At 44.3% G+C, this 21,714-nt stretch overlaps 1 protein-coding gene across 1 annotated transcript in view; it reads right to left on the bottom strand.

Annotated features, from left to right (window-relative positions):
- si:dkey-49n23.1 (semaphorin-3D) overlaps positions 1–21,392 on the bottom strand; it is a 142,598-nt gene extending 121,206 nt beyond the window's left edge. Inside the window, exon 1 of the mRNA XM_045705201.1 lies at positions 21,155–21,392. The gene's annotated coding sequence lies outside the window, so the exon portion shown is untranslated. The remainder of the gene's footprint in view (positions 1–21,154) is intronic.
- Positions 21,393–21,714: the final 322 nt, after the last annotated feature.

Here is a 21,714-nt window from a genome sequence, read left to right as displayed (position 1 = left end):
CACCGTATTAATGAAGGTGTGGTGGAGGTGTCTACAGATACACCTTATTAATGAAGGTGTGGTGGAGGTGTGTCTACAGATACACCGTATTAATGAAGGTGTGGTGAAGGTGTGTCTACAGATACACCGTATTAATGAAGGTGTGGTGGAGGTGTGTCTATAGATACACCGTATTAATGAAGGTGTGGTGAAGGTGTGTCTACAGATATACCGTATTAATGAAGGTGTGGTGGAGGTGTCTACAGATACACCTTATTAATGAAGGTGTGGTGGAGGTGTGTCTACAGATATACCGTATTAATGAAGGTGTGGTGGAGGTGTCTACAGATACACCGTATTAATGAAGGTGTGGTGAAGGTGTGTCTACAGATATACCGTATTAATGAAGGTGTGGTGGAGGTGTGTCTACAGATACACCGTATTAATGAAGGTGTGGTGGAGGTGTCTACAGATACACCGTATTAATGAAGGTGTGGTGGAGGTGTGTCTACAGATACACCGTATTAATGAAGGTGTGGTGGAGGTGTCTACAGATACACCGTATTAATGAAGGTGTGGTGGAGGTGTGTCTACAGATACACCGTATTAATGAAGGTGTGGTGGAGCTGTCTACAGATACACCGTATTAATGAAGGTGTGGTGGAGGTGTCTACAGATACACCGTATTAATGAAGGTGTGGTGGAGGTGTGTCTACAGATACACCGTATTAATGAAGGTGTGGTGGGGGTGTGTCTATAGATACACCGTATTAATGAAGGTGTGGTGGAGGTGTGTCTACAGATACACCGTATTAATGAAGGTGTGGTGGAGGTGTCTATAGATACACCGTATTAATGAAGGTGTGGTGGAGGTGTGTCTACAGATACACCGTATTAATGAAGGTGTGGTGGAGGTGTCTACAGATACACCGTATTAATGAAGGTGTGGTGAAGGTGTGTCTACAGATACACCGTATTAATGAAGGTGTGGTGGAGGTGTCTACAGATACACCGTATTAATGAAGGTGTGGTGGAGGTGTCTACAGATACACCGTATTAATGAAGGTGTGGTGGAGGTGTGTCTACAGATACACCGTTTTAATGAAGGTGTGGTGGGGGTGTGTCTATAGATACACCGTATTAATGAAGGTGTGGTGGAGGTGTGTCTACAGATACACCGTATTAATGAAGGTGTGGTGGAGGTGTCTATAGATACACCGTATTAATGAAGGTGTGGTGGAGGTGTCTACAGATACACCGTATTAATGAAGGTGTGGTGGAGGTGTGTCTACAGATACACCGTATTAATGAAGGTGTGATGGAGGTGTCTATAGATACACCGTATTAATGAAGGTGTGGTGAAGGTGTCTACAGATACACCGTATTAATGAAGGTGTGGTGGAGGTGTCTACAGATACACCGTATTAATGAAGGTGTGGTGGAGGTGTCTACAGATACACCGTATTAATGAAGGTGTGGTGGAGGTGTCTACAGATACACCGTATTAATGAAGGTGTGGTGCAGGTGTCTATAGATACACCGTATTAATGAAGGTGTGGTGCAGGTGTCTATAGATACACCGTATTCTGACTTTGACTTAATTCCATCATAATTCCACCATCTTTACGTGTGAGAAAACCATGAATAAGGTCGAGCGAACGTCCCAGTTCCGGGTGGAAAAAGCATCAACTTTTCGGTTCCCCGATATAAATAACAGATTTTTCCATGCACTGTAATTTACAACTTGATAAAAGCCATTGATAAGAGCTAGGTAAATGAGTAATCCGATTGGATAAGGGAATTGTAAATATAAATGACACTTGTTTAAGATCTATCTGACCTTGTGAAATCGCTGGAGACAAATGTCATATGGCAGTAAACTGAAACATATGAACATATCAACTTTCCGTACAGTAAAGTTTACGAAATGCTGTGCCATTATGCAGAATTTAAATTGTACAGCCTTTTGTAGGGATGGGCACTCTCAGATGTCTTGATTATAGGCTATCCTGACTTTCTCTGTTTCCTATTTCTATCATTTTAAATGTTAGCCATTATCAGTATTGATAGTCAGTAAGCCTAATAACCACACATTTTCAACCGCCAATTTTCTGTTAATTCCCTTCAGTTCGTATAGCCTACATTATCATTCCAATTAATTACATTGTTTTGTTAGTTGGCTTTCTTTCATTGATTCCTAATATCTCTCGAGTCTGTTGACAAAATTCTAACTAAAAGGTACACCGTATTTAAAGGGATGGCTTAAAATAAATGTTCTGAAAACCCTATTGAATGAAAACTGCTCAAGAAAATCTGTTGGCCAGCAAGTGGGAGGGCTTTGTAATGATGTGCGCTGAGAGTCAGGAAGCAAGTTCAGGGAGTGAGTGTTTTAATGACGTAAATGTAAATGATAATTAATTTAATACAAAACAAGAAACACTAACAGCACACAGACGTGAAACAGAAACAATGACACCTGGGGAAGGAACCAAAGGGAGTGACATATATTGGGAAGGTAATCAGGGAAGTGATGGAATCCAGGTGAATCTGACGACACGGAGGTGTGCGTAACAATGGTGACAGGTGTGTGCCATAACGAGCAGGCGGGTGACCTAGAGGCCTGGAAAGGGAGCACACGTGACAGGTTTTCAGTGGTTGAATGAAATTTATTCAGATGCGCAAGGCAGTTCCACCTGTAGAGCGCGTTACGCAACTGAATAAGGTCTAAGTCTGAATATCAAACACTGAGAAGTGCGTAGGAAACGCGTGTGTAGGAAAGACGTAAATTCCTATGTCTGAATCGGGCCCAATGACTTTGAAAGCTATCTGATCCTCGCTGTGTTTAAGTAGGGCGGTTTGAAGATGGGCGATAAGGCTACAGAGGCAGAACTCTACACGTGATACCTACGGGGCCGAAGCCATACGTTAACCCAATAGCGTTTTCACGGGGGTCAGGTCTCTGTTGGGGTAATTTACGTGGCCGGGGGGGAAGCGGGTTTGGGCCTGACAAAAATGATTTCCACACGGGACACCTAATTGTAAACAGATAGTGTGAGGAATGTGAAGCCATCAGCTCTTTGTCCTTTTGTCAGGGCTATTAGGAACCTTGTGCCTTTGTTTTCTACAGGAGACAGATCAGACACAGGATACTATGAGGCTGGCTGTAATCAGGACTAAAAGACAGCAGAGATCCTATATTTTTCTCTCTCTCTCTCAATGGAGTTTTATCTGAACATGTAGATCCCCCCTCCTGATGTATACTTCTTCATAATCTCCCAGTGATTTATCAGGGTCTTTGGCCTGGAGAACTCCAGCTCTGATGGCAGTTTAGTGTGGAAACAACACAGAGGTTTTAAAGAAGGAGAACTAGTCCCTGTAGATATCTCACTGACACACAGGGATCAGGGATCTGCAACAGGTCTGGTCTGGTCAGCCTCCTACTCATAAAAAACTCCATCAAGTTCACCTTACGGTATAAACTAACGTCACTGCCCACACAGAAAAAAAAGACATGGCACTAGTCAGTAGCTTATTTTCCTCATGTTCAGATAAACTCACAGGATGGTTTAGGGTTTTACTCTACTACTATCAGACCCGTCCATGATTTCAGACATTTTTTATAATAAAAAGTGTGTAATGTATGTGCAACGTTAGTTTGTAAATCAGGTTGGATTCTAGACCCTGAGGAACTGTGGATTCTAGACCCTGAGGAACTGTGGATTCTAGACCCTGAGGAACTGTGGATTCTAGACCCTGAGGAACTGTGGATTCTAGACCCTGAGGAACTGTCTCTGACTCAGGTTGGGCAGAACTTACATGGATGATGTCACCAGGCAGAGGTTTATAGAGTATTACCACATGAGGTACAAAAACATGGTCGCCATGAGTCTATCCAGATTACTTCTTTAACAAGGAGTGTTAACGTTAACGTCTCTGACACTATAGCAAAGATGCCTTGTGATATCTCAAGACACAAAATGTATCATCTTCAAATAAAGAAATATGATGTTCTACTAGCTACAGAAGTATCTGATGTACTACTGGCTAGAGAAGTATCTGATGTACTACTGGCTAGAGAAGTATCTGATGTACTACTGGCTAGAGAAGTATCTGATGTACTACTGGCCAGAGAAGTATCTGATGTACTACTGGCTAGAGAAGTATCTAATGTACTATTGGCTAGAGAAGTATCTGATGTACTACTGGCTAGAGAAGTATCTAATGTACTATTGGCTAGAGCAGTATCTGATGTACTACTGGCTAGAGAAGTATCTGATGTACTACTGGCTAGAGAGGTATCTGATGTACTACTGGCTAGAGAAGTATCTGATGTACTATTGGCTAGAGAAGTATCTGATGTACTACTGACTAGAGAAGTATGTGATGTACTACTGGCTAGAGAAGTATCTGATGTACTACTGGCTAGAGAAGTATCTGATGTACTACTGGCTAGAGAAGTATCTGATGTACTACTGGCTAGAAAAGTATCTGATGTTCTACTAGCTGGAGAAGTATCTGATGTACTAATGAGAAGTATCCGATGTACTACTGGCTAGAGAGGTATCTGATGTACTACTGGCTAGAGCAGTATCTGATGTACTACTGGCTAGAGAAGTATCTGATGTACTACTGGCTAGAGAAGTGTCTGATGTACTAATGAGAAGTATCCGATGTACTACTAGCTAGAGAAGTTTCTGATGTACTACTGGCTAGAGAAGTGTCTGATGTACTAATGAGAAGTATCCGATGTACTACTAGCTAGAGAAGTATCTGATGTACTACTGGCTAGAGAAGTGTCTGATGTACTAATGAGAAGTATCTGATGTACTACTAGCTAGAGAAGTATCTGATGTACTACTGGCTAGAGAAGAATCTGATGTAATACTGAGAAGTATCTGATGTACTACTAGCTAGAGAAGTATCTGATGTACTACTAGCTAGAGAAGTATCTGATGTACTACTGACTAGAGACGTATCTGATGTACTACTGGCTAGAGAAGTGTCTGATGTACTAATGAGAAGTATCCGATGTACTACTAGCTAGAGAAGTATCTGATGTACTACTGGCTAGAGAAGAATCTGATGTACTACTGGCTAGAGAAGTGTCTGATGTACTAATGAGAAGTATCTGATGTACTACTGGCTAGAGAAGAATCTGATGTACTACTGGATAGAAAATAATCTGATATACTACTAGCTAGAGAAGTATCTGATGTACTACTGGCTAGAGAAGTATCTGATGTACTACTAGCTAGAGAAGTATCTGATGTACTACTGGCTAGAGAAGTATCTAATGTGCTACTACCTAGAGAAGTATCTGATGTACTACTGAGAATGATCTGATGTACTACTGAGAAGTATCTGATGTACGACTGGCTAGAGTAGTATCTGATGTACTGCTGAGAAGTATCTGAAGTACAACTGAGAAGTATCTAATGTACTACTAGCTGGAGAAGTATCTGATGTACTACTGAGAAGTATCTGATGTACTACTGGCTAGAGAAGTATCTGATGTACTATTGGCTAGAGAAGTATCTGATGTACTACTAGCTAGGGAAGTATCTGATGTACTACTGGCTAGAAAAGTATCTGATGTACTACTGGCTAGAAAAGTGTCTGATGTACTAATGAGAAGTATCCGATGTACTACTAGCTAGAGAAGTATCTGATGTACTACTGGCTAGAGAAGAATCTGATGTAATACTGAGAAGTATCTGATGTACTACTAGCTAGATAAGTATCTGATGTACTACTAGCTAGAGAAGTATCTGATGTACTACTCGCTAGAGACGTATCTGATGTACTACTGGCTAGAGAAGTGTCTGATGTACTAATGAGAAGTATCCGATGTACTACTAGCTAGAGAAGTATCTGATGTACTACTGGCTAGAAAAGAATCTAATGTACTACTACCTAGAGAAGTATCTGATGTACTACTGAGAAGTATCTGAAGTACAACTGAGAAGTATCTAATGTACTACTAGCTGGAGAAGTATCTGATGTACTACTGAGAAGTATCTGATGTACGACTGGCTAGAGAAGTATCTGATGTACTGCTGAGAAGTATCTGAAGTACAACGGAGAAGTATCTAATGTACTACTAGCTGGAGAAGTATCTGATGTACTACTGAGAAGTATCTGATGTACTACTGAGAAGTATCGTATGTACTACTACCTAGAGAAGTATCTAATGTACTACTGAGAAGTATCGTATGTACTACTACCTAGAGAAGTATCTGATGTACTACTAGCTAGAGAAGTAATCACAGTGATTTGTTGGTGTATATCTGTTCCAGTAACAGGGCTTTGTGTGTAGTGTGGAGAGTAGAGGCAATGTGTGAGATGTAGCTGACAAAAGCCTGGTGAATGAGGAGCACATGCTCAGTCAAGAAGCTAATGTCCGGCCTTGACACACACACACACACACACACACACACACACACACACACACACACACACACACACACACAGTACCTTATCTTGCGGCCCTGAGGCCCTGACACTGAGCTGCACCCCATGGTTATCACATAGTCTGCTTCCTGTCACGCACTGACACCAGACCCTTACACTGTAATCACACACGTACTTACACACGCACGCACACACACACATGCACACACACACTCCCTCAACAGATGTTTAAGTGTTGTAGTCTGTGAAGTGGCATGCCAACAGACTGTGTCTGAAGTGCCACCCTATGCCCTACATAGGACACTATTTTTGACCAGTCCCTCACACTATGGACCAGGGCCAAAAGTAGTGAAATATAAAGGGAATAGGGTTCCATTTAGGATTCAGATTACTCTCCAAGCTCTTCAGCTGTGAGTCCAATAAGCCATTGTTTTTTCTTCTTCTGTTATGTTAATTAATGACTTCTTATCCTCGTGAACTGAGTCAACAATAATGTAGTGGTCCTGCCAAGCAGAGGCCGCCGGTGAGCTTCCTTCCCCTTAGAGTTGTGTATCCGGGTGAAGCTGGGGTCTGGCGCCAACCCCAGGAAGACATGGGGAGAGGGCGTAAGTGACTACACAGCATAACACAATAAGACAGGACACAGAGCATCATAATCTCAATGCAGCACAACACAATAAAACATGACAAAGTAGAGCAAAGGACAATGCAACACAACACAACATAACACAATATAACACAACGGCATACATCAAAACACATCACAATACAACACAACACAACAGAACAGAACATAAACACAATGCCATAGAGCACAACACAACACAACGTCGTTCAGGACAACGTCATACAGCGCAACATAACATTACACAACGCTATACAACACAACGTCATACAGCAAAACACAACGTCATACAGCACAACATAGCACAACACAACGTCATACAGCACAACACAACGTCATACAGCACAACATAGCACAACACAACGCCATACAGCACAACATGGCACAACACAACGCCATACAGCACAACATAACACAACACAACGCCATACAGCACAAGACAACGCCATACAGCACAACACAAAGCCATACAGCACAACACAACGCCATACAGCACAACACAACGCCATACAGCACAACATAACACAACACAACGCCATACAGCACAACATAACACAACACAACGCCATACAGCACAACATAACACAACACAACGCCATACAGCACAACATAACACAACATAACACAACATGATACAGCACATCATAACACAACACAACGACATACAGCACAACGCAACATAAGATAACACAACACCATACAAGATAACACAACATAAGACAACACAACGCCATACAAGATAACACAACATAACACAACAGACTGCCACGCTCTCTTGCTTGCACATTCATCTTCTGCACATCCTACCATTCCAGTGTTTAATTGCTATTATGTAATTACTTCGCCACCATGGCCTATTTATTGCCTTACCTCTCTCATCCTACCTCATTTGCACACACTGTATATAGATTTTCCTACTGTATTATTGACTGTATGTTTTGTTTATTCCATGTGTAACTCTGTGTTGTTGTTTGTGTCGAACTGCTTTGCTTTATCTTGGCCAGGTTGCAGTTGCAAATGAGAACTTGTTCTCAACTGGCCTACCTGGCTAAATAAAGGTGAAATAAAAATAAAAACAGAATGCCATGCAACACAACACCATACAACATAACACAACCACACCGAAGTCCCGTGTGGCTCAGTTGGTAGAGTATGGTGCTTGCAATGCCAGGGTTGTGGGTATGATTCCCATGGGGGACCAGTATGAAAATGTATACTCTCTCTAGTGTAAATTGCTCTGGATAAGAGTGTATGATAATTGTATATATATATTTTTTAAATGTAGAACAACACACTGATGCTGCTTCCAACAAGGGGAGAAACATGCTCCAGATTTGCTGTCATTCTGTTATGTGTTGCTGAGGTCTGACACTGTCATGTGCTGTTAGGTGTTGCTGAGGTCTGACACTGTCATGTGCTGTTATGTGTTGCTGAGGTCTGACACTGTCATGTGCTGTTATGTGTTGCTGAGGTCTGACACTGTCATGTGCTGTTATGTGTTGCTGAGGTCTGACACTGTCATGTGCTGTTATGTGTTGCTGAGGTCTGACACTGTCATGTGCTGTTATGTGTTGCTGAGGTCTGACACTGTCATGTGCTGTTATGTGTTGCTGAGGTCTGACACTGTCATGTGCTGTTATGTGTTGCTGAGGTCTGACACTGTCATGTGCTGTTATGTGTTGCTGAGGTCTGACACTGTCATGTGCTGTTATGTGTTGCTGAGGTCTGACACTGTCATGTGCTGTTATGTGTTGCTGAGGTCTGACACTGTCATGTGCTGTTATGTGTTGCTGAGGTCTGACACTGTCATGTGCTGTTATGTGTTGCTGAGGTCTGACACTGTCATGTGCTGTTATGTGTTGCTGAGGTCTGACACTGTCATGTGCTGTTATGTGTTGCTGAGGTCTGACACTGTCATGTGCTGTTATGTGTTGCTGAGGTCTGACACTGTCATGTGCTGTTAGGTGTTGCTGAGGTCTGACACTGTCATGTGCTGTTAGGTGTTGCTGAGGTCTGACACTGTCATGTGCTGTTATGTGTTGCTGAGGTCTGACACTGTCATGTGCTGTTAGGTGTTGCTGAGGTCTGACACTGTCATGTGCTGTTATGTGTTGCTGAGGTCTGACACTGTCATGTGCTGTTATGTGTTGCTGAGGTCTGACACTGTCATGTGCTGTTAGGTGTTGCTGAGGTCTGACACTGTCATGTGCTGTTATGTGTTGCTGAGGTCTGACACTGTCATGTGCTGTTAGGTGTTGCTGAGGTCTGACACTGTCATGTGCTGTTATGTGTTGCTGAGGTCTGACACTGTCATGTGCTGTTAGGTGTTGCTGAGGTCTGACACTGTCATGTGCTGTTATGTGTTGCTGAGGTCTGACACTGTCATGTGCTGTTAGGTGTTGCTGAGGTCTGACACTGTCATGTGCTGTTATGTGTTGCTGAGGTCTGACACTGTCATGTGCTGTTATGTGTTGCTGAGGTCTGACACTGTCATGTGCTGTTATGTGTTGCTGAGGTCTGACACTGTCATGTGCTGTTATGTGTTGCTGAGGTCTGACACTGTCATGTGCTGTTATGTGTTGCTGAGGTCTGACACTGTCATGTGCTGTTATGTGTTGCTGAGGTCTGACACTGTCATGTGCTGTTATGTGTTGCTGAGGTCTGACACTGTCATGTGCTGTTATGTGTTGCTGAGGTCTGACACTGTCATGTGCTGTTATGGTTAGAGAGCTACGCAAATACTCCGTTACGAATCCCCATCCTTAGACGTTTGTTTGAATTATAGCAGGACAATGTGCTTGACATGAATGCATTTATTTTTGTTAGCCATTGTTCCTCAGAGCTGCCGCCTTGGCCTCTTTTAGTTCAGACTGACTGCTCTGAGTGTCAGGGTGTGTGTCTGTCTTGTTTTACATGACATTGTCAAAACAATATGCTGTAATTTAGAGGACCACCTACGTAGGTGGTTTGAAGACAGATTCAAATCTGATTCCTCGCCATGCGACTTGTGTCTGAATGGTCAAATCTGATTCCAGATTGCTACTCACTCCAGATTGCTACTACTCTGTCATGACTGCTCTCTCCAGACTGCTACTCTCTCATACCGGCTCTCTCCAGACTGCTACTCTCTCATACCTGCTCTCTCCAGATTGCTACTCTCTCATACCTGCTCTCTCCAGATTGCTACTCTCTCATACCTGCTCTCTCCAGATTGCTACTCTCGCATACCGGCTCTCTCCAGATTGCTACTCTCGCATACCGGCTCTCTCCAGATTGCTACTCTCGCATACCGGCTCTCTCCAGATTGCTACTCTCGCATACCGGCTCTCTCCAGATTGCTACTCTCTCATACCTGCTCTCTCCAGATTGCTACTCTCGCATACCGGCTCTCTCCAGATTGCTACTCTCGCATACCGGCTCTCTCCAGATTGCTACTCTCGCATACCGGCTCTCTCCAGATTGTTACTCTCTCCAGATTGTTACTCTCTCCAGATTGTTACTCTCTCCAGATTGTTACTCTCTCCAGATTGTTACTCTCTCCAGATTGTTACTCTCTCCAGATTGTTACTCTCTCCATAAAACTCACGATTATACACTTAATTTCTGTATCTAAACTGTTTTTTCTTTCTTCATTTTTCAGTAACAACATAACACTTTCACATGTGGATTTGAATAGAGTGTGTGCTCCCAAATCTGCAGATAACATTCCATACTTGATAAAGAATGAAAGATAATCTTTCATTTACCTGATAAATGAAAGATAATATTTGATCTGGCAGGTGTTCTAGGACCAAGGTCTTTAGTAAACAGAACACCTGATAGTAAAACACTTTCCTTTTAGGTGATCAACAAAACATGAAGACCAACAGCATTTCAGCTGTGGACTTTTTCTGGAGGCTAGAACCCTCACCCTAACTCAAGCTGTTGAGCAGGGGGGTAATTATAGACAATTATAATTGAACACCCCCCAAAAAATACCTAACAAGATGTCACAGGACACCAGGGAAATGGGGGGGGGGGGGCTGAGCCCTAGGACCATGCCTCAGGACTGCCTGGCCTGATTCTCCTGGCTGTCCCCAGTCCACCTTGTCAAGCCGCAGCTCCAGTTTCAACTGTTCTGCCTGCGGCTATGGAACCCTGACCTGTTCACCGGATATGCTACCTTGTCTCGGACCTGCTGTTTTTCGACCCTCTCTTCCCTCCCTTCCTCTCTCTCTCTACCGCACCTACTGTCTCGACCTCTGAATGCTCGGCTATGAAAAGCCAACTGACATTTACTCCTGAGGTATTGACCTGTTGCACCCTTTAAAACCACTGTGATTATTATTTGACCCTTCTGGTCTTCTATGAATGTTTGAACATATTGAAGAACGATGTACTCCTACAATCTCTACCCGGCACAGCCAGAAGATGACTGGCCACCCCTCAAAGCCTGGTTCCTCATTAGGTTTCTTCTTAGGTTCCTGCCTTTCTAAGGAGTTTTTCCTAGCCACCGTGCCTCTGCATTGCTTTTCTGTTTGGGGTTTTAGGCTGGGTTTCTGTATAAGCACTTTGTGACATCTGCTGATGTAAGAAGGGCTAGAGAGAGAGATCTCCTGTAAGTAGTCAATCAGTAGCTCTAACCCGCTGTCTGTGTCCAGGTGACAGACTGATCCATATCTGTCGTCACCTGGACATGGACTCAACAACAGACAGACCAGATCACATTCATCACCTCAACATGGACAGACTGATCCGTATCTGTCGTCACCTGGCATTACAGACCAGGCCCGAGCAAAGAGTTCCAGACACACAATTGGAGGGTAACACCTCAGCTGAGAATGACAACATAAAACCTATGAGCGATATCACTGCCGACAGCCAAGTTTAGACTAAAGCTGTGAAGGTTACCACTGATAAGTTAGTTTAAATAGTAAAGGTGATGAAGGCCATGTGACACACTCAAAAGGGAGTGAAAAACAATACCATATTAGTCTCAATCAACACATTCCCAAACATTCATTCATTTGTTTAAATCTAGTCATTTCAAGTCACAGACGAATGATAACACAAAACAGTGTTACTGTTCTAAGAGGCTTTTGACATGTTGCCTTTTGCAGGAATCAGTTTCAACTTTTCTATTGACATTAACATCCCTGCTTACCTTCCATCCCTGCCTACCTTCCATCCCTGCTTACCTTCCATCCCTGCTTACCTTCCATTCCTGTCTACCTTCCATCCCTGCCTACCTTCTATCCCTGCTTACCTTCCATCCCTGCCTACCTTCCATCCCTGCTTACCTTCCATCACTGCCTACCTTCCATCCCTGTCTAACTTCCATCCCTGCCTACCTTCCATCCCTGTCTACCTTCCATCCCTACCTACCTTCCATCCCTGCCTACCTTCCATCCCTGCCTACCTTCTATCCCTGCTTACCTTCCATCCCTGCCTACCTTCCATCCCTGTCTAACTTCCATCCCTGCCTACCTTCCATCCCTGCCAACCTTCCATCCCTGCTTACCTTCCATCCCTGCTTACGTTCCATCCCTGCCTACCTTCCATCCCTGTCTAACTTCCATCCCTGCCTACCTTCCATCCCTGTCTACCTTCCATCCCTACCTACCTTCCATCCCTGCCTACCTTCCATCCCTGCCTATCTTCCATCCCTGCCTACTTTCCATCCCTGCCTACCTTCCATCCCTGCCTACCTTCCATCCCTGCCTACCTTCCATCCCTGCCTACCTTCCATCCCTGCTTACCTTTCATCCCTGCTTACCTTCCATCCCTGCCTACCTTCCATCCCTGCCTACCTTTCCATCTAACCCAGCATGTGTATCAGTGCTGGTCTTGGACTGAAATAGGTAACAGTATTCATTTTGTGTACAGGTACTGTTTATATTTAGGTGCAGGAACTCCTCAATACTTTTGTGCTAATATTCTATCAGAGAAACAGGAGCTCAAGCAGTAGAACATTTTGAGGTGCCGGGACTCAAGTCCAGTGGGCTGCTGGTGCGCATCATTATGTTTTTGTCACGTCCTGACCATAGAAAGCATTTATTTTTCTATGGTAGAGTAGGTCAGGGTGTGACAGAGGGTTATGTCTAGTTTATTTATGTCTATGTTGGTTCTAGTTTCTTTTTTCTATGTTGGGGGTTTTGTCTAGTTTATGTATTTCCATGTGGGGTTCTAGTTTTTGTATTTCTATGTTGTTGTTTTTTGGGATGATCTCCAATTAGAGGCAGCTGGTCATCGTTGTCTCTAATTGGGGATCATATTTAAGTTGTTGTTTTTCCCACTAGGTTTTGTGGGTGATTGTTTTGAGTTAGTGTATGTTGTACCTCTTCGTCACGGTTTGTTGTTTTGCTTATTTATATGTCTTGCATAGTTTCACAGTTTAAATAAAATGTGGAACGATACACACGCTGCGCTTTGGTCCACTCCTTTAAACAACCGTGACAGTTTTAACAGTTGCATCATAACATTCCAGTCAGTGTGTCTCCTGTGTGAGAAGAACAGCGGAAGAGAATGCCTTAACATGACCCAGCTACTTTTTGCATTGCTTCTGTTGTATCATCGGAAGGAACAGGCCTACTGCTTTGCTCCTGCACTGTCAAGAGAGAGAGGACACTAGTGACATTCTGGTTGGGTGGTCTCTCTCTCTCTCGCATGCATGCACGCACGCACACACACACACACACACACACACACACACACACACACACACACACACACACACACACACACACACACACACACACACACACACACACACACACACACACACACACACACACACACACACACAGGAAACAGCAGGAGAGGAAGGAACAAAAAATAAACAGTGCATGTAACATCCCAATAACCACAATGGCCCTCTTTCACAAAGCCTTGACTGAACTGCTATGTAACATGCACTTGCTAATGTTATTTCACCTTCCCAATTCAAGCTTTGTTCACACACAGCAAACCACAACCACTCCTGAGAACGTCCAACTTCCTCTCTTTATGTCCAGCATGAACCAGTGGACAGAACGTACCCATACCCCAGCCCTACCCTAAGGAAACAGGATACAGGGAGTAGTACTACAGATGTGAGATCCTAATTTGACTCAGTTTCTCACAGAAGGAAAATAATCCTGCAGCCACAGGAAATGTGAAATATGATGTAGATTATAATTAATGGACATTTTTTGTTGTTGTAGGGTTTGATACATTTTAAAATGGAAATTACAAACTTTAGAAGTTTTCATTTCCTGCCGTGCAGGAAAATTCCTGAAACAACAGGATGATCAAATTAAGATGCAATATATGTATAAGTGGGTGGTGAGGTTTGTATAATATTATTAACATGTCAGCTGGTCTGGTTTATATCACAACTGTATAATCACATGATTTATAGAAACATGCCTTAATAACCCAGAGGGGAAATGAAGAGGAATGTATATGTTAGTCACCTAATCGCTCTACGTAAAGTATATTGTAGCCAATCTGAGAGTTGGAGGAGGACATGGAACTCTATTCTTCAACGCGCTGTCACAGACACAGCTGGGAGTGTGGGGCTGAAATTCCATCTGATTGATACTTAAACACACACACACACTATACAGCTGAATTAGGGTGTTCTCCCAATTACACTAATAAAAATAATCAATCAATTAATTTGATGAATAATTTAAACAGGAGGATATAAAACTCTGTCATGCTTATAGACAGCTGGTACACCACCTCTGACTGGCTGAAACAGACGGTACACCACCTCTGACTGGCTGAAACAGACGGTAAACCACCTCTGACTGACTGAAACAGGCGGTACACCACCTCTGACTGACTGAAACAGACGGTACACCACCTCTGACTGACTGAAACAGGCGGTACACCACCTCTGACTGACTGAAACAGGCAGTACACCACCTCTGACTGACTGAAACAGGCGGTACACCACCTCTGACTGACTGAAACAGACGGTACACCACCTCTGACTGACTGAAACAGGCGGTACACCACCTCTGACTGACTGAAACAGGCGGTAAACCACCTCTGACTGACTGAAACAGACGGTACACCACCTCTGACTGACTGAAACAGGCGGTACACCACCTCTGACTGACTGAAACAGGCGGTAAACCACCTCTGACTGACTGAAACAGACGGTACACCACCTCTGACTGACTGAAACAGGCGGTACACCACCTCTGACTGACTGAAACAGGCAGTACACCACCTCTGACTGACTGACTGAAACAGGCGGTACACCACCTCTGACTGACTGACTGAAACAGGCGGTACACCACCTCTGACTGACTGACTGAAACAGGCGGTACACCACCTCTGACTGACTGAAACAGACGGTACACCACCTCTGACTGACTGAAACAGGCGGTAAACCACCTCTGACTGACTGAAACAGACAGTACACCACCTCTGACTGACTGAAACAGGCGGTAAACCACCTCTGACTGACTGAAACAGGCGGTACACCACCTCTGACTGACTGAAACAGGCGGTACACCACCTCTGACTGACTGAAACAGACGGTACACCACCTCTGACTGACTGAAACAGGCGGTACACCACCTCTGACTGACTGAAACAGGCGGTACACCACCTCTGACTGACTGAAACAGGCGGTAAACCACCTCTGACTGACTGACAACAGGCGGTACACCACCTCTGACTGACTGACTGACTGAAACAGGCGGTACACCACCTCTGACTGACTGACTGAAACAGACGGTACACCTACTTTCCCGTTGAATGGGGGTGTTCTCCCAGTAACGCTAACAACACAATCAATGACACTAGTAACATAATCAATCATTTTGCGTTTTATCCCAATAGCGCTATTAACAATAATTAATCGATTTGATTAACAATACAAATCCAACATAGTTTGTAATCGTAGAGGTTCCTAGTAAATAATCATCAGGAAAACAAAAAAAGCAGCAAAGGTCACCGCAGGAGAATTGGGGTTGGTGCATTGGTAAGTGGCACAGCGGTCTAAGTCACTGCATTGCAGTGCTAGAGGTGTTACCCGGGCTGTATCATAACCGGCCATGTTCGGGAGTCCCATAGGGACTTGGCCCAGCGTCGTTAGGGGAAGGTTTGGCCTTTACAAGTGGGCCGTCATTGTAAATAACAATTTGTTCTTAACTGACTTGCCTCGTTAAATAAAGGTTAAATAAAGGTTAAAAAAAATGTTGGAATAGCATGTTTTAAATCAATTAAATCAAAATGTTCAACTGAGACGTTTAGGAAAGAAACACTTCCTAGCTTTCCTCGTCGAAGTGAAAACAGGGGTACTTGATACCTACAGTCTCTGTTTATCTTTCCCCCACATCTTTCACTCTCTTTCATTCTCCTCCTCTCTCACCTCTCTCTCAACCCAGCTGTCTCTCTCGCCATCCTTAGGCAGCAGTAATAAAGGATGGTTTATACCTGCCTGCCTGACACATACTGAAACAATGAGAAGGACCCAGGACCCGATCCTGACTATAAACCACCCAGCAGCATCTACCTCCCTCTATCTTTCCTACAGACCCATAATGCCATGGTCTTGCAGTGTTTAGACAGTAAGCACTATTTGACTTTAACCTCATCCCCACCTCCTGATCATCCTGATGCTTCCAAAGAGGCAATATGGTACGTTTTATAGACAAAGGAGGCAATATGGTACGTTTTATAGAGAAAAGAGGCAATATGGTACTTTTTATAGAGAAAAGAGGCAATATGATACGTTTTATAGAGAAAAGAGGCAATATGATACGTTTTATAGAGAAAAGAGGCAATATGATACATTTTATAGACAATGTTACATATTCAATATGTTCTACTGGTTCTAGATCTATACTCTGACTGTAGGACCTGAACTAGAAAGAGAATACAACATGTAATACTCATCCCCTCATCACTCCCCCTTCATCTCTCTCTCTCTCTCTCTCTCTCTCTCTCTCTCTCTCTCTCTCTCTCTCCTCCTCTCCCTCCCTCATCTCTCTCTCACTCCCCCTTCATCTCTCTCTCTCTCTCCTCCTCTCCCTCCCCCTTCATCTCTCTCTCTCTCTCTCTCTCTCCTCCTCTCCCTCCCTCATCTCTCTCTCACTCCCCCTTCATCTCTCTCTCTCCTCCTCTCCCTCCCCCTTCATCTCTCTCTCTCTCTCTCCCTCTCCCTCCCCCTTCATCTCTCTCTCTCCCTCTTCCTCTCTCCCTCCCTCATCTCTCTCTCTTTCTCTCTCCTCCTCTCCCTCCCCCTTCATCTCTCTCTCTCCTCCTCTCCTCCCCCTTCATCTCTCTCTTCTCCTCTCCCTCCCTCATCTCCCTCCCCCATCTCTCTCTCTTTCTCCTCCTCTCCCTCCCTCATCTCTCTCTCCCTCCCCCTTCATCTCTCTCTCTCTCTCTCTCTCTCTCTTCTCCTCTCCTCTCCCTCCCTCTCTCTCTCTCTCCTCCTCTCCCTCCCTCATCTCTCTCTCACTCCCCCTTCATCTCGCTCTCTCTCTCTTCTCCTCTCCCTCCCTCATCTCTCTCACTCCCCCTTCATCTCTCTCTCTCTCTCTGTTCCTCTCCCTCCCTCATCACTCTCTCCCTCCCCCTTCATCTCTCTCTCTCTCCTCCTCTCCCTCCCGCATATCTCTCTCCCTCCCCCTTCATCTCTCTCTCTTCTCCTCTCCCTCCCTCATCTCTCTCTCCTTCCCCCTTCATCTCTCTCTCTCTCTCTCTCCTCCTCATCTCTCTCTCCCCCTTCATCTCTCTCTCTCTCTCCTCCTCATCTCTCTCCCTCCCCCTTCATCTCTCTCTCTCTGTCCCCCTCTCCCTCCCTCCCTCCCCCTTCATCTCTCTTTCTCTTATCTCTCTCTGTCCCCCTCTCCCTCCCTCCATCCCCCCTCATCCTTCTATCTCTCTCTCCTCAGCCTTCCCTCCCTTCCCACTGAAGCTCTGTCAGTCTGCTGTGAGGAGAACCAGACCCAGAGCTGTACCCTGCTGTGAGGAGAACCAGACCCAGAGCTCTAGCTAGTCCCTGATGGAGTAGCAGCAACCCAGAGGGAGGTAGCTGGGGAATGGGGAGGGGTGGAGGGGTGGAGTGCTGGGAGAGATATAGGGAGGGTAAGATCAGAGAGCTGGTCCCATGAGATGTGCATGGGACCTCTGGGTTAATTTGAGGAACAAAACCTGCCGCCCACTGTGCTTGGCTGACTGGCAATAGAGGACTGGAGGTGTCCCAACAGACAGACTGACCTCCAGCCTAGCCTCTAAACTCAGACCCCTCTCAGTCCATTCTAAGTCCGGCTCAGCCTCAGGCTGTGTCCTATATTGTGCGCTACTTTTGACAAGGGTCGTATAAGGCTCTAGTCAAAAGTAGTGCACTATATAGGTACTACTGTGGTATTTTGGACACATCTTCAGACCCTCTCAGCCCAGCCTCAGACCAGCCTGTAACCTCTGAGCCCTGGCACAGTCCCCTTAGGTAAACTCAATAAACTGGACCTGGAGAGGAAGAGAACACATCAGCAGGTTCTGGTTCTGATACACTGGAGACCTCTTAGTAACATGTAACATCGCTTATTGGATCAGGACAGATCATCTCTCAAAGTGGCAGTTTTTAAATGAATGAATATCTCAGTCTTTGTGTTGACGAGGGAATGGTGTTACACTGTACATATGTTACAACTTGTGTTACAACTCAGGCCCCTACAAGTAGTTATTGCCTATGACCAGCTCAGATCTGGCTGTAGCCTCTATTACCATGATGAATCTACACGTCAGAGACAGAGAGGAGGAAGGAGGGGGAGAGAGTGAGGGGGAGAGAGTGAAGACCATTGTGTGTGTGTGTGTGTGTGTGTGTGTGTGTGTGTGTGTGTGTGTGTGCGTGTGCGTGTGCGTGTGCGTGTGCGTGTGCGTGTGCGTGCGCGTGTACGTGCTTTTTCATGGTAAACACAAAGCATATTGGGACATGTGTTGAAGTTGTAAACGGTGTTGAAACAGAAGGCTGTGTAGCTCCTGGAATGATTACACCACTGATGGATATATGGCACTGTACGGTACTTTCAACATCTGTCTCTTTATGTCAAACAGACACTCACGGAAATAAGATACAGTGGTAATTCCATCACGATGTCATCAACACCCTTGAATAGAGATTGTAAACGTGAGAACGGGTCTATTTTGTTGTACCATTTTGACATATGCAGAGGACACGTTTCTGTTTCTCACAAAATGGACAACAAAGTAGACATTCTATTCTTATTTCAATTCTATTGACACTCAATATCAACTCAGACACGCATTTCAATTTCAAACAATGACTTGGAATATGTAGATAACAGGACTTCAAGTACGGGAGGATAGAAATAAATCAGTGTTCATGGGGTAAATCAGGTCGGCTATTGTTTGTTAGTCTGTGGCAGAGCTCAGTTACTGTTGGAGCAGGGCACCAGTCAGATAAGCATTGTGAAGTGTGAACACTGCACTGGAGCACCCACTGAAAGAGTGAAGTACCTGGCTAGATGCTCTCTACTGTGGCTCAGTTGGACTTCCCTGTGGCTCAGTAGGTAGAGCATGGTGTTTGCAACGCCAGCATGGTGTGTGCAACGCCAGCGTTGTGGGTTCGATTCCCACGGGGGGCCAGTATAACAACAAAAAATACATGGTATGAAATGTATGTATTCACTACTGTAAGTCTCTCTGGATAAGAGCGTCTGCTAAATGACTAAAACGTAAAATTAGAGTGAGCACTTCTCTATATCAGAGGTTTAACATGTTCATCATATATACATTTATAACCTCTCTACTGCTACTCTCTGTTCATTATATATACATAGTGACTTTAACCATAATCTACATGTACATACTACCTCAATCAGCCTGACTAACCGGTGTCTGTATGTAGCCTCCCTACTTTTATAGCCTCACTACTGTATATGGCCTGTCTTTTTACTGTTGTTTTATTTCTTTACTTACCTATTGTTCACCTAACACCTTTTTTACACTATTGGTTAGAGCCTGTAAGTAAGCATTTCACTGTAAGGTCTACACCTGTTGTATTCAGCGCAAGTGGCAAACAAACTTTGATTTGATTTGATGTGTCACCGACAGCATACTCAAACTCTCCAAGCATCTAGTGCTGTTTCTCTCTCTCTCCAAGAAGGTTAAAGTATCTTTCCCCTTCTCACTTGTTAGGTTCCGTGCCTACGTCAAACTATTATTCCAGTGGCAATGAGATAAGAGGAAAGACACAATGCAGAGATACAGTCATAGGAAAGAGAGGAAACCAAGGCAGCCACAGTCACAGACGGAAAGGCACAATGTAGCCACAGTCACAGACGGAAAGGCACAATGTAGCCACAGTCACAGACGGAAAGGCACAATGTAGCCACAGTCACAGACGGAAAGGCACAATGTAGCCACAGTCACAGACGGAAAGGCACAATGTAGCCACAGTCACAGACGGAAAGGCACAATGTAGCCACAGTCACAGACGGAAAGGCACAATGTAGCCACAGTCACAGACGGAAAGGCACAACGTAGCCACAGTCACAGACGGAAAGGCACAATGTAGCCACAGTCACAGACGGAAAGGCACAACGTAGCCACAGTCACAGACAGAAAGGCACAATGTAGCCACAGTCACAGACGAAAAGGCACAATGTAGCCACAGTCACAGGAGGAAACAACAGTCTGACAGACAGTTTGTACAGAGGAGTCAACTACCATAACAGGATGTTATATAGACAATCACTGCACCTTACTCATATCAGCCAGGACCAGAGATTTCTTTAGGGGTGGTTCACTGTATTCTCTATGCTACTGCTTCTAAACTTACTCTGTTTTAAGCTTAGATCTTCAATATCTTCCATTGCAAATGGATGTTCCTTCAAAATCAACATAGTCAATTTCTCAATGTAGACATTGAGCTTCTCCCTGAATCTCAGTCACAAACAGATTGGAATATATTCGGCTGTTTACACGTTTATAAACAGAGCAAAATAAATTGTTAAATAATTTTGGTAGGCTATTGATTGATCTAGAATAGATGTATCGCATAATCTCATAAATCATGTGCTTGACAGATTTTACCTCCAAACAATATCCTCATAGCCTGCCTCACAAAATTGTTAGAACCGTTTCAAAAATCAAAGTTAATGTCAGAAAGTAAACTTTTCCGCAACTTACCAGACTCTTTATTTCTTGAAAGTGATTTCTTTAGATGAGTTATTCCAGTCCAAATCTAACGTAGACGGGCTCCTGATACGGTGACAGGGTGAAACGATCTGCCGCAGGGTTTGAGAAAGTGAAGCGACGTGAGATGTCTCCACATTGTCCCCTTCCTTCCACGCGTTATAAACAAACTCCGCATGTTGGGCTGGGATCGTGAAGGCCACTCCTCCGTACGTACTCCCTCTCTCCATCATCCCTCCATCATCCTTGGCTGCGCTTCCCAGCTCCCTCCGGCTCTGTCGCCAATAAAACATCTGCTCATTACGCTCGTGACGCACATCGAGTGGGAATAATATAATGTGTTTGTGCAGATGTATATAACACATTATAATAAAGTATTGGTAGGTTAATATAATAACAGGCCTAGACAAGTCATTCATTTTCTCTACATTAAATCAAATCAAAGTTTATTTGTCACGTGCGCCGAATACAACAGGTGTAGTAGACCTTACAGTGAAATGCTGAATACAACAGGTGTAGTAGACCTCACAGTGAAATGCTGAATACAACAGGTG

The sequence above is a fragment of the Salmo salar genome, chromosome ssa22 (assembly GCF_905237065.1).
Source record: "Salmo salar chromosome ssa22, Ssal_v3.1, whole genome shotgun sequence".
Classification (NCBI taxonomy): Eukaryota; Metazoa; Chordata; class Actinopteri; order Salmoniformes; family Salmonidae; genus Salmo; species Salmo salar.
This window is presented reverse-complemented; position numbering and strand designations above follow the sequence as displayed.